This window comes from Amphiura filiformis, chromosome 8 (assembly GCF_039555335.1).
Source record: "Amphiura filiformis chromosome 8, Afil_fr2py, whole genome shotgun sequence".
NCBI lineage: Eukaryota > Metazoa > Echinodermata > Ophiuroidea > Amphilepidida > Amphiuridae > Amphiura > Amphiura filiformis.
Window position 1 is genome coordinate 61,441,521 of NC_092635.1, and position 14,778 is coordinate 61,456,298.

The following is a 14,778-nucleotide window of genomic DNA, read 5'->3' on the forward strand; positions in this document are numbered from 1 at the left end:
TGTGAAGAAATTGTCCTGTTCGTGTCTGTTGATAATCACAAAGGTGTCATCTACGTAGCGTAGCCAAAGTCGTGGAGGTACACCGTCAATATTCCTTGCCGATTGACACGTGACCAGTCTCCGACTACGATCAATACCGGAGCATCTTTGCAGTTGCCAGATGAAGTCCAATGAGATTGGATGAAAATTCGCAAAATTCGTAAGTTATTCCAGTATTTTATTTATAATTCACCTCTGTTTCTACGACTGGATGAATCATAATATACATCAACACAAATATGTTTTGTTATATTATCAATATCATGACTGTTAAACGTTATTTCGGACATCTCAAAACTACCTACATTATTTCTCAAATTCAAGCCACTCGTTATCTTGCTTCAATTTCACTCCAAATTGAAGCTACTTGCAAAAACAGAGGTTTTTGTCGTTCAGGTTGCCATCGATACGTCGTCAATTCCAGACCGACAAGTTTATTATAATAGCCTAATTGCGGAAATTGTCTAGTACATACAATATCGCTTTGAAATCAAGTTATTTCGTAATATTTCGTGCGAAAATCGATAAGGTACCATGCAGTAATGTTCAGCCCTGTATATTCTTAACAAAGACAGACATATCATAATTGGAACCAGCAGCCAATATTCGTTGAAATCGTTCAAGAAATAAAGACACGATGACCAAAAATCCAAGGAAGATGGAAATTCCAAAGTTGCAATTTGCTCCATTACATGCCCTATTGATTTGTACACAGTGTTCTTGAACAAGAGAAATATAGCGCCATGCTTTCATTTATTAGCACGTTAAAACTAGCGTCGTTCTTTCATTTATTAGAACACAAAAGCGCAACTTTTGATTTCGTTTCTTCCTTAGGTTTTAGATCACCGTTTCTTAAATTATCAACCAATGTCAACAACTAATGTCTTAAATCAGAGCTAAATAGTACAGAACTGAATTGGCTGCTTGTTTTAGTTTTGACATACCGTATTTGTCTTTGTTTAGGATATACATGAACATAACTGGTTGATTAACCAATTGATCAACAATAGTTGATTAATTGGCTTTTGTTTGTTTCGATGGATTGAATGATTTGTTGATTTATTGATTTCTTTATAATTGATGACTGCAATAAATATTTTGTCTAGAATGGTGAGCTTAAAAGTGTGCTTTATTCCAACCAAAATCAGAACAAAGGATCACTATAACTTTTTTTTAAAGTTTAAACTGACTTTCAGCACAAAACTTCAACTAACCTTGAATTTTCGATGTGTGACACACAACTTCATCAGACGTAGTCCTATGATATTGTGATGAACTTACCCATTTGTTGACCATTGGCGACCTTTGGTCATATGATGGTCCATCACAACACCATAGGACTTCTTTTGATGAGGATGTGTGTCATACATCGAAAATTCAAGGTTAGTTAAGTTTTTGTGTTGACAGTCAGTTTAAACGTATGACCTTTCGGGCACTACAACTTTGTTACGCACAACAACTATATGAAATGAAGTTCGATCATTGGATTTAATGGAAATTTGATTTAAACTTTATTTTAACTTTTCAGTCTCTGTAGAATTTACATTTCATCGCATACAAAAATATGAAGTTTTACCGACAAAGATTACAGTGAAATTAAGAGCTATTGACCCCCTGAGCACTACCTGCCGATCTAACATGGCCTCTGATTGGTCAATTATGTGATATCTTCACTTTAATCACCAATCAGAATGGAGCTTTGCAAATAATTCACCCCATTTTATTGGGTGGTGAAATTATTCTAACGATGTTGCTGATTGGTCCAATTGATACTGAAAACTTCTTTTTGACCAATAGGCAGGTAGTTCTTATAGCGGTTAATACAAGTGAGGGGACAGGAGCCATGTTTTTCCAGTTTTAGTGTACTCTTTGAATCAAATTATAATGAAAGACAAAGATAAAGAGAATTTATCGCGTCTGACGTCATCTGTCAATCAAACTCGAGCACGGTTTGTTTGTGTCGTGATGATGACTTGCTGAACGCGGATTTATAACCGGGCGTCGTATTGTTAATTTTGCACCGTTCGACATGCAAACCATCTCAAAAGTTAGGTCTGTATAGTAGGAAACTTTCTTAACCGAAGGCACCATGTCCACAATGCCTAGAAAAGCTGCTTTTTGCCTGGTAAAAGTACGTAATTTTTCGCCATTTGCTGACATTCCATTTCTCCGATCAGCACCAGATAGATCGGTCTTCCTTTTACGCGCTGATTAACCTGTGTAAACCAATCAAGGATCGTAATTGACAGTGACATCAGACGCGATAAATTCTTTTTATATCTGTCTTTAATTATAGTCTTGCGGTTCTCGGGTTCAGGCTAATAATATGTCAAAACGAAAGTTTTGAATGTTTTCTCCCTCCCGAGAAAAATCATGCACATGGGAAGGGATTGCCAGCCATTATATCAAGACTTTGAATCCGATATACTGTGTGTCAGCTTTATTTGTCTCAATATTTGAAAGCAAACACCGCTGGGTTATGCTCCACCCCGACTTGCCGTAATACGTAATACATATACTACACTAAGTACTTTTTAGAACTTGCTCAAAAAGAAGTATTTTGATCATATTTACAGCACTGCAAAACAGTTGAATGCACACAATAAAGTAATAGGCCAAAAGTATAAATAGTAATTAAACCTACTGTCCTAAGTTTGGTCTTAACCCTTGAATTATGGACATTTGTGGTCATCAACTGTTCAATTGTTCTGAAAAGTATATATTTAGAATGGCAAAGACTTGACGAATCTATCTGTAAAGGCAATTTTTTCGGACAACATAACAAAACAATTTTCAGTATTTTTTTAATTAATCTTTAAAAACTAAAATATAAATTCTCTAAAACTGAGCAATTTTGACAAAATTTGACCCCACAGATGAACCAACAATTTAGCAGTTATGAGGCCTAATGGTGCAAAATTTCGACCTTAAAAACTTCAACATTTACATAGGATGATCCTTTTAATTTGGTCATTAAATTTAACAATATTGTCATCGTTAAGTTTAAAAAAATTGACAATGTTTGCTAACAAATCGCAGTGGTATTGTTTAGAAATTAATTACTACACTGAAAGTAATTCGTTTTTACGAATTAAGATGCTTTTTTTGCTCTTTGCTTAATCAAAATCAATATAAAACGTCTACAATCTTATACCAAAATAGAATACCACTCCTCGTTATTTGGAGGAGTCTGGTCTAATCGCTTAGAAAGAGAGATTGTCACTCCGGCCTGGGAACACAAGCTTGTCCCCTTTATATGTTACCCAAAAATACCCACATGAAATACATTTAAACAGAATATACATTCGAATGAGGAAATCAGTTTTTTTTAATATAAAAACGATCGTGTAACAATCTACTCAGAGGATGATTTAAGGAATCCCCATCATGCACTGCAAAAGTGTTATCACTAGAGTTTCAACTGCCACTTTACTTTTCAAATCCAATTGAACTCTGTGCAAAAGATGATGTTTTAGAATTGTGTGTGTGTCATTATTACTTGGTCGATTTCAGAACAAAAGTGATGCGTGTAAAAATGACAATTCACACCTTCTGTAGATAACATAAAATGTGAAATCGACCAGCAAATTAACAGTGTTTTTATTGTAAATATACCATGCACGTATGTAGTACAATGTATAGCAGAACAGTGGTGTCATGTTACTCATACAACTTTTAACCCAGTGGGGTGTTGGGTAGTGCTTAAATCATCCTCTGAAATCTACTCTACATCTGTCATAAACCCGGGAATAGACGGAGGATGATAGACAACAGGGTCGGGAATGGCTTCACCGACATTTATAACCGATGTGTAGTCATCGGATTTTTGTGTTTCATCCGGAACCGTAAGAGGAGCCGTCGTCAATGCCACCGGCACCGTAATCACAGTTGATTGCTGCTGCTCTGTAGTTTGTTCGGCTTGGCTGGTGGGTTGTTCAGCTAGAGGTGTTTGGATTCTTGCTTCCTCAGATTTCACAGACATAACCTCTGGCTGTGGCGTCGGAGATCTGCGATTTTGGAATTCTGGTGGTGGTGTTGGTGTTCTCAGAGTATCAGGTTCAGGTGGTTCAGGTACTTCTTGTCGTGGTGACTGATGTGGTGTAGGATCTCGGTATAATGTAGGATCCTCAGGCTGTGGGGTTGGTTGAATACGCTTAATGGCTTTTGTTTTCATTTTGAAAATAAAGATGGCAACCACAGTACAAACAACAAGAACCACAGCGACAACAACCACGACCACTATAATTATCACAGTGGAATCGTTATCATTTCCGCCCTCTATGACAGTTTCCTCTGTAGTATGGACTCCAGATGTGGTAACAGCCAATGTGGTAATATCTGTATTGCCCATGACTGTAACAAAACCAAAAGAGAAGGAAAATGATGAAAAACGAATTTTAAATCAAGGTCTTTCACTTTGCAGCAATACAAACTCTAGAACTCTTTTCACATCTGACTTTAAAGGTTACAAAATAGACATGTTTGAATCATTAAACAAAAACCATTTTAGCTTGAATACCTGTCGTGTCCTCAGCGCCCTCAGTGGGCATAGTTGTAGTTGCAGCCAATGTTGAAGGCGAATCCACAGCGATCAGTGTGAAAGATGTTAAATGGGTGGTGTTACAGTTGATTTCTGTACTGCTGACTACGATAGTTGTGAGTCCATCAGAAGCCCACTCGGAGTTGGTGTCATTCCAGTAGCGACATTCATAGTCTTTGTTGTCTTGCGTGATTGTCACTGTCATCGTGATTGTGATTGGTGACGTCAGATCACTGATGGATAATGTTTCACCTGTTTGAAAAGGAAGATTTGATTCAATGTGTGTTGCTTTTATGTCACCCAGGATCAGGGCAGCTAGCAACTAGCAGTTTAGCAACAGGAGCGTACATTGCGTGCATGGCATTTTGATTAGCTTTAATATTTTGTATTTTGTATATTAACATTCAAGTCTTGTTAGGCCTAATGGGTGCCATTAGGTAAGATTTTCTTATAAAGTTGAAATGTTTACGACATCGGGGCAAGTAATAAACACAAAAGCGTAAGTTTTGTTTCAAATGCTTGTTGAATAAAGGACACCCGTGAAAGGAAGTTTACGATACTTGCATCGTTGCTATACATACTGCACATACACATTTTCAGCAATTTGCGGCTGTTCTTGAAACAATTCCCGTAATCAGTTTGAGCATGTTTGTATATAGAATGCAACATGTTGATGACAGTGATTGATGATCATAAACAACATTTTTGACAAATATGGCAATATAATAATGACAGTAAATGACCAAACGCAACATAAAGACACACAATTATGTGCACACATACCAGAGTCGGGGTCCAGCAGAGATATTGCAACAATGTCACCTGCACGATCGTTTTGATCCTCCGTAGTTTGGGACAAATAATCGACGTCAGTCTCGTATTGTTCAAACTGAATGCTAACACCAGAACAACTGCCACTGCTACAAGCCCAATTGGCGCCAAAGCTGTCAGAAATAAAAATGGAGGAAAATCGACAGAGTCTTATTATATGTATCTATATTAAATTCAGGACTTCTATGAGATGGAGACAAATACCGTAAAACTAATTTAATCAAAAGTAAATACTTTAAAAAATTAATCTTGAAATGATCTTAAGCAATGGATTAAAATGAACTTAACTAAAGGAAATACCTTTTGACTGTGTTTGAATAAACAAAAGCAAAATTCGAAATCATCAAGGTACAACAATAATTATTAATAATAATTCAGAGTGTCTGCTTCCAATACGAAGAACTAACTCGCACTTGAGTAAATCCTAAAAATGACAAACCAAAGCGTCTGTGGCAACAATAACAAAAATAATCTTTATACTCAATGTGGTGTCCTTTGACTAGAGAGTATGCCTTTGGATAGAGAGTATGTATTATCTTAGATAAGTTACATACCTTTCAGCAATTTCTGAACCAAAGTCTACAGTGGCAGCATTAGAACCCGAAGATTTAGTTGTGAAGGATCCAGACGGTATTGCTCGCTGTACAGAGCTTGTGACATATTCTGAAACGGTTTCACGGCATCACCGCCCAGCACTAACTCGCTTACTTGCGAATTCGTCAGGCTAGACTCAATTGACCTATAAACAGATGGATTGCAATAGCATGAATTAACAAGAAATACCTTGGTGCACAGTCGCACACACACACTAATTTATGCATCGTCCACGTTATTATTACAACCGCATATCTAAGAAGTTCATTGCATATTCATAAACATATTAAAAAGGTTAATATAATATCAAATTGCCAATTCATTTTCAGAGAATAATACAACAAGGCAAATTTCTTTAAAATTATTTTAAACATTAATAATTATTATACAAAGCCATGTTTCAAGTTCTGATTCTTATCACGTTGTTCTTTTTAAACACATTTCTTGTTTATTGGTGTCGGTTTCCTCATCCGGGTCATCGCTATTCATATCTGTTTTGTTATGGCAGCAGTCGTATAACTTCATTTCTTTAATTTTGGAAACTCACAAATGTTGATATTAAGTTTTTAGAGTAAAATCGGGATGGAAATGTTGGCATTATATAGTCAAATCAATACCTCCTCCAAGGAGACACATTTGTCAATTACTGTTTTGTTTCACTTAGCTACCACGTTTCTCGTTCGTCCTATTTCAAAGACAATATCTGCAAACGCAACAGGCGATAGAGAACTCGTGCAACAAATTTTCTCTACATGTCTACACATTCTGAGCCTTAAAAATATAATTTTAGAATAACACATACTCGACTTTGTCAATCAAAGCTTGGTGGTTGTTTGTATCCAGATTTGATCGAATTTCACCGGAAAGATCCATAATAATATCTGCACTGGTATCTGGGATGGATTCGTCCTCGTCATCTTCAAACACACCTACCAGTGTGATGAGTATATCGAGTAGACGACCTGTTGTAACAAGCAAGAACACAATTACTGTATATCCTTAACAAATACAGATAATCATAATAGGAACCAGCAGCCAATAGCTGCATTTTTAGCTCGGACTTAAGACCTCATTCGTTGAAATCGTTCAAGAAATAAAGACACGCTGATCCAAAAACCCTTAGGACTATGCAAATTCGGAAGTTGCAGTTTGGTAGAGCATTGATCTATTGTTCGATAACTAAAAACTAATAAACGCGTAACATGATTTTACCAAAAGCCGAATCCGGATTCGGCTGTTTGCCGAATTCATAACGATACCAACCTTAATTTCATTGGGCCTTAGAAAGAGGTTTATATGAGATTTATAAACACTTTACGTAATCGAACCAAAACTATCGGTATTGACTTGTCACAAATAATTATTACCACAGCAATGTAAACACGGTGTTGCCAACCTAACATACAATATGGCGATAACATAGCTGAAATCGTATATCACAAAACGTTACAATAATTATGTGTATAAGATTTTCATTTATATTCTATATAAAATTTTCCACAGCATTTAAAACTTATCTTTCCTAGTTTTCAAAGCTTATATCATATCATCATTAAGAATTCAGTATGAAATGGGCTTACTCTGGTCAGTAAGTGTCAGGTCACTAATCACCATAAACTGAAGCTGGTCTATTTGTAGCTGTGCTGTGCTTGTATCCAGCACAGTACTGTCTATGATATTTTCCAGTAAGTCTAGCTGTTCCGTAGCCGTTGACGATGTTGTGTCAGCTACTGCTCGCTTTCGGCGACGTCTGCTGCTGCTTTCCGTAGAATTGGATGACACGTCTCCGACTTTTTGCGTGATCATGTTGTAATTGACCAATGCACTCATGTAATTTACTGTAAAAAAAGAAGGGAGTTTACAAATTGACCGTATGATGTTCTAAATCTTTATCAGATTGGAAACCTGGGGGAGGGGTGGGGGGATCAAAAAGTTCGATTACGTTTGTAAAAACTGCTTAAAATATCTGTCAAAGTTTATCTTTCGGGTTTGAATTGTCAATATTTCACACTGATGTTAGCGGGAGGGAGGATTTCTTTTGATTTGGCTAATATAACTTAACACTTCCAATGCAAAATACTTCACCACCAAAGAGAACTCGGTAATTACTAATTCATAAATAATACTCGACGGCTGCTGACGATCATGATATGTCAACATCCCCAATGAATTACTGTTCTCATCAGAAAGGAGAGTTTTTTAGGTGTGAGTGTTTGAAGTGAATACAGTTATCTCGTTTGTAATGATTACTTACACTTGTATTTTTCTTGGGTTACAAGATCTTCCACCAATGCAGTCACCTCCTCTGTACTGAAGGTGTCTTTCCAACTGACATCAACAGTAGTGTTAAACTGAGCACAGCTAAGATACTTATCACACACCTGTTGAAAAGATATTGAGATGGATTCGAATGTATAAGTATCAAAGTAATGAAAGCTCGTTTTAAAGTAATGAAAGCTCGTATCAAAGTAATGAAAGCTCGTATCAAAGTAATGAAAGCTCGTGTCAAAGTAATGAAAGCTCGTATTAAGTAATGAAAGCTCGTATCAAAATAATGAAAGCTCGTATTAAGTAATGAAAGCTCGTATTAAGTAATGAAAGCTCGTATCAAAGTAATGAAAGCTCGTATCAAGTAATGAAAGCTCGTATTAAGTAATGAAAGCTCGTATCAAAGTAATGAAAGCTCGTATTAAGTAATGAAAGCTCGTATCAAAGTAATGAAAGCTCGTATCAAAGTAATGAAAGCTCGTGTCAAAGTAATGAAAGCTCGTGTCAAAGTAATGAAAGCTCGTATCAAAGTAATGAAAGCTCGTGTCAAAGTAATGAAAGCTCGTATTAAGTAATGAAAGCTCGTATCAAAGTAATGAAAGCTCGTATTAAGTAATGAAAGCTCGTGTCAAAGTAATGAAAGCTCGTGTCAAAGTAATGAAAGCTCGTATCAAAGTAATGAAAGCTCGTGTCAAAGTAATGAAAGCTCGTATCAAAATAATGAAAGCTCGTGTCAAAGTAATGAAAGCTCGTATCAAAGTAATGAAAGCTCGTGTCAAAGTAATGAAAGCTCGTATCAAAATAATGAAAGCTCGTATCATAGTAATGAAAGCTCGTGTCAAAGTAATGAAAGCTCGTATCAAAATAATGAAAGCTCGTTTCAAAATAATGAAAGCTCGTATCAAAGTAATGAAAGCTCGTATCAAAGCAATGAAAGCTCGTATCAAGTAATGAAAGCTCGTATCAAAGTACGGGATGCTCGTATCAAAGTAATGAAAGCTCGTATCAAAGTAATGAAAGCTCGTGTCAAAGTAATGAAAGCTCGTGTCAAAGTAATGAAAGCTCGTATCAAAGTAATGAAAGCTCGTGTCAAAGTAATGAAAGCTCGTATCAAAGTAATGAAAGCTCGTATCAAAATAATGAAAGCTCGTATCAAAGTAATGAAAGCTCGTGTCAAAGTAATGAAAGCTCGTATCAAAATAATGAAAGCTCGTTTCAAAATAATGAAAGCTCGTATCAAAGTAATGAAAGCTCGTATCAAAGCAATGAAAGCTCGTATCAAGTAATGAAAGCTCGTGTCAAAGTAATGAAAGCTCGTATCAAAGTAATGAAAGCTCGTGTCAAAGTAATGAAAGCTCGTATCAAAGTAATGAAAGCTCGTGTCAAAGTAATGAAAGCTCGTATCAAAGTAATGAAAGCTCGTATCAAAGTAATGAAAGCTCGTGTCAAAGTAATGAAAGCTCGTATCAAAGTAATGAAAGCTCGTGTCAAAGTAATGAAAGCTCGTGTCAAAGTAATGAAAGCTCGTATCAAAGTAATGAAAGCTCGTGTCAAAGTAATGAAAGCTCGTATCAAAGTAATGAAAGCTCGTGTCAAAGTAATGAAAGCTCGTATTAAGTAATGAAAGCTCGTGTCAAAGTAATGAAAGCTCGTATCAAAGTAATGAAAGCTCGTGTCAAAGTAATGAAAGCTCGTTTCAAAATAATGAAAGCTCGTATCAAAGTAATGAAAGCTCGTATCAAAGCAATGAAAGCTCGTATCAAGTAATGAAAGCTCGTATCAAAATAATGAAAGCTCGTATCAAAGTAATGAAAGCTCGTATCAAGTAATGAAAGCTCGTATCAAAGTAATGAAAGCTCGTATCAAGTAATGAAAGCTCGTGTCAAAGTAATGAAAGCTCGTATCAAAGTAATGAAAGCTGGTATCAAAATAATGAAAGCTCGTATCAAGTAATGAAAGCTCGTGTCAAAGTAATGAAAGCTCGTATCAAAATAATGAAAGCTCGTATCAAAGTAATGAAAGCTCGTGTCAAAGTAATGAAAGCTCGTATCAAAATAATGAAAGCTCGTATCAAAGTAATGAAAGCTCGTATCAAGTAATGAAAGCTCGTATCAAAGTACGGGATGCTCGTATCAAAGTAATGAAAGCTCTTATCAAAGTAATGAAAGCTCGTATCAAAGTAATGAAAGCTCGTATCAAGTAATGAAAGCTCGTATCAAGTAATGAAAGCTCGTATCAAAGTAATGAAAGCTCGTATCAAAGTAATGAAAGCTCGTATCAAAGTAATGAAAGCTCGTATCAAAGTAATGAAAGCTCGTATCAAAGTAATGAAAGCTCGTATCAAGTAATGAAAGCTCGTATCAAAGTAATGAAAGCTCGTATCAAAGTAATGAAAGCTCGTATCAAAGTAATGAAAGCTCGTATCAAAATAATGAAAGCTCGTATCAAGTAATGAAAGTTCGTATCAAAGTACGGGATGCTCGCATCAAAGTAATGGATGCTCGTATCAAAATAATGAAAGCTCGTATCAAAATAATGAAAGCTCGTATCAAAATAATGGAAGCTCATTCACAACTGAAGATTGCTTATCAGTTATATTACTGATCAACATTTTGACCACAAAATGCGCACCTTTACATCTTCTGGACAAGTTTATTAGCTGGAGTCAAAATGACCACGTAGTAATTTCAAGAGTGTATGCTCTGAAACATCCAAAATATGGCAATGTACGTTTGGAGGAAACCCGGGAGGAACTATTCAAGATCCTTTCTTAAAAAGGCAAAATCTTGAAAATTTGCATCAATTCGTCAAATCAAATAAGATACTATTATATACTAACCTGTACGACAAATGTGTTATTGGATGTACCAGCCCTTGCTGGTTTGCCGACGCCAGTAGTTGATGGTTCGGATTGCCGTTGTGACACTGCCTCCAAAGTGCCTTGGTCATCGCGAGTTACAAAAATCTGGTAGGTCAGTGGGTAAGCAGTTTCATCAGCAGCACAATTCTCCGTCAAAAAGGTAATCTAATGAAACAATATTATTTTGTAAAACAGAGTTATCCTTGAGTTTTTTTAACGTTTTATCAACTTTCCCACTGATAACGAGTGTTTTTATTTTTTGCGTCCCAACAGAAACATTTCTTTTAGGCCAAATAAAAAAAAATAAACATGTTTCACGTCCCCTCCCGCTTCCTTTTTTGAGGTTTCTTCAATTTTATTTTTATTTTTTGAAATTCAGTTATAACTTTTCAAAAAATATGTCTAGGAAAGTAGAGATGCTTTCTATAGACTTGCTAATATACAAGAAACACTTTTATAAGGTTTTGTGATAGTTAGAGGGGCCTATCTCTCAGAACAACAAATAAAAGAGGCCTCCTCCTTTTTCCAGGCATTATTGTATACGCTAAAACAATACTAAAACAGCTCTAATTATGGGTATTTACACTGATTTTGCGATAAAAAATAAAAAATAAAAAGTCCCCTCTTGCTCCTTTTTTTCAAAAACCCGGACGTGAAACATGTTTTTTATTTTACTTGGCCTTATAGAGGGGTGGCATTTCCTTCAGAAGAAAGAGGTCGTAAATTTATCACACCATCAAATAGTTTCTTGTGTTTTCATTAGATACCTACTGACTAGATAAATTACATTCTGTTTCCTACCCTTTGTGCGTAAAGTGTGTCTGTATACTACTAGTACTATCTGGTTAGTAAAGTACTCCGCCTTGCGCAATTCATGATGAATAAAAACCGGAAATGTCATGCGCTGCAAATGAATTCTTCTAAAAATTCAACACAATTTCATTCAAAAACATCAAAGGTCTTTAGCAGTGGAATTGATCAAAAATTATGTTTGTGAATCAGATAATTTAAAGTAGCGCTTGTTCCAGGGGAAACAAGTTGAGACTGTGCTGACTGATATATTCATGACCCCAGTACCCGTTTTATAAAACATACCGTATCTAATTCCGTATATTCTGATTCTCCATTTAGACTGAATGTACACGAAGTAATATCCACTAACACATCGATCTGTATTTTGCCTAAACCGTATTGGCCATCCACACTATTAACAGTCAGCTGTATTACATAGGTAGAACCCGATATCAATTTGTCTGCAATATAGAATAGAAGGTAAAAGAAAAAGTATATAATGTCAAATTATGCACAAAAAAAAGTCAGGGTCTGAAAAGTCTACTTTTATGAATAGCCCAAGTAGCTCCAAATACACATTACGTTTTGTTACCTAGAGAGATTTGATCATGTCTCACGTCCTTTTTCAACCAAATCGACGGTAATAACTCTTGTAGTGAGGGATCAACATTTAATCACAAAATTGCCTCGGGTAAAACTCACTTCTTGGGAACTAAATACCACACAAGGTCATTTTTATGTAACTCATTGACCCATTTGTGTTATATGCTGCCTGTAGCTATAATGACATCCTTGTGATCTGGTCAACTCATTGACAGATACAAACCTCAGGAGGGAATTCAATTTTTGATCAAATCTCTCCAGGTAGTGAAACGTAATGATTAAAAATCGAGCGCTATAATCATGATAATATTTCGGGAGAAATATACGTAAGCCTAAGTGCTAACATCACATTTTGGGGTATGCATTTACCAGGACACAACGATGTTGTTACAGAGATTTTGATGAAATGTTTGCTTTTGAAACATATTAACGGCAACTCTTTACAGTGTGCTCACTTGATCAAGAATCACATCTAATATTCAAATGTTGTTGTCAGTGTCACTCATAATGCAAACTACTCCCTCACCTGCTTTGATATTTAAGAAACTGATAGATGAATCACTGAGTTGTACTTCGTGAGTTGCTACGGGAGATTCAAGATTCTCTTCATCGGACAGATCCAGGAATCCATAACCTGTTATAAAGTGTTTAAAATTAAAAAATATGTGATGGTGTTCATGTTCAATGCATTGCAGCTGAAACTTCACGCTTTTATGTTCTAATCAATGAAGCACGACGCTTATAGTTTTAATGTGCTAAAAAAAGCACGGGGCTAGTTCTCTTATTCGCTTTGTGCACAAATCGATAGAGCTTGCAATGGAGCAAACTGCAACTTTTTAATTTGCATCGTCCTTTTGTTTTGGATTGTCGTGTCTTTAATTCTTAAACAATATTTCACGAATGTGGTTTTAAATCCGAGCTAAAGGATGCAGCTTTTAGCTGCTGGTTCCAATTATGACATATCTGTCTTTGTTTAGGATATACAGGGGTGAGCATAAGTGGTATCTTAATTATTTTGCGCACTGTCAAGACAAAATGTCATCCTCTAAGCTCCATACAAGTAGAAGTTCCAAGTGTATAATTTACACTTTCAAGTTTCAACCAATAGCAAATAAGCTGGGAAAGAATACGACCAAACTAGAACTAGTAATAAACACATTTGACAACGATAGCTAATGCATGTAAAAGGGAAAACAGAACTTTGCAAATAATCATCAATTTAGCATACCTTGATCAGTATCCACTGTCTCCCATGTGACTGTAGTCAGTTGAGTCTTGTGATAGATAGTAGCCGATAAGGAGAGCGATTTATCACTCCTTACTCTTCCGTCAACGGGAACGATGACAACCTAATAGAAACGATACAGATCTTTAGTAGTGTAGCAGTATCAGTTCAAATCCAATGTTTTACAGAACATGATACTGATTCGAATAAACGTAATGACTAATTCCTATAACAATTCAAAATATAAACGTTAAGTTCTTTAACTGCCTTAAAAAGAATCGAATAACCATCTTAAGCTTACTGATTCACTCCCACGATAATAGCTACCAAACATCACTTTTGATTCGACTAAGTCACTCAAAGCGAGCAGTAATCATCAATGAGTGGAAAACCCCTTCTTCATATAAAGAAAGGAATACCGCGTCGTCACATGTTGGCAGCGGTTTAGTCATACCCTAAATCTAAATTCTTGGACGCGCCAGTTATTGCAAGTTTTTGATTGACTTACCCTTGGTGGGTCCCCATCGAGTGCCAATACGCTAACACTGGATTGAGCTGATCTACTACCCTTGGTAATGACGAGGGTGAACACATATGATTTGCCTGCTTGCATTGATAAAGCATCGAATGACAGGGCACTCTGGCTCGCAGCAGTCTCATTAGGGAATGTTGTGCCTGCTTCACCCTCCTTGAATGACCAACACGCAGTACTGTCTGTTGACTATAAAACAAATTATGGTGGCGAGAACGAGACTGTTATATATTGTTTTTGCACATTTTATTTCCTATAACTTTTATTATACTACTAATAGGCCTGGGCGATGCATAAAAATACGACAAGGAACTATTTGTTTATGTGGCATCTGAAAAGGGTGCTTAAGAATCACTCAAATTGACCAAGTTATATAGGAAAAAAGGTTCATTTTGGGTATTGATGCTTCAAAATGGTATATTTTCTCTCAATAAAATGACATTTTTATTGAAATATTACCAAAATTCATCCGCACGGTATCAGTTTTTGATCAA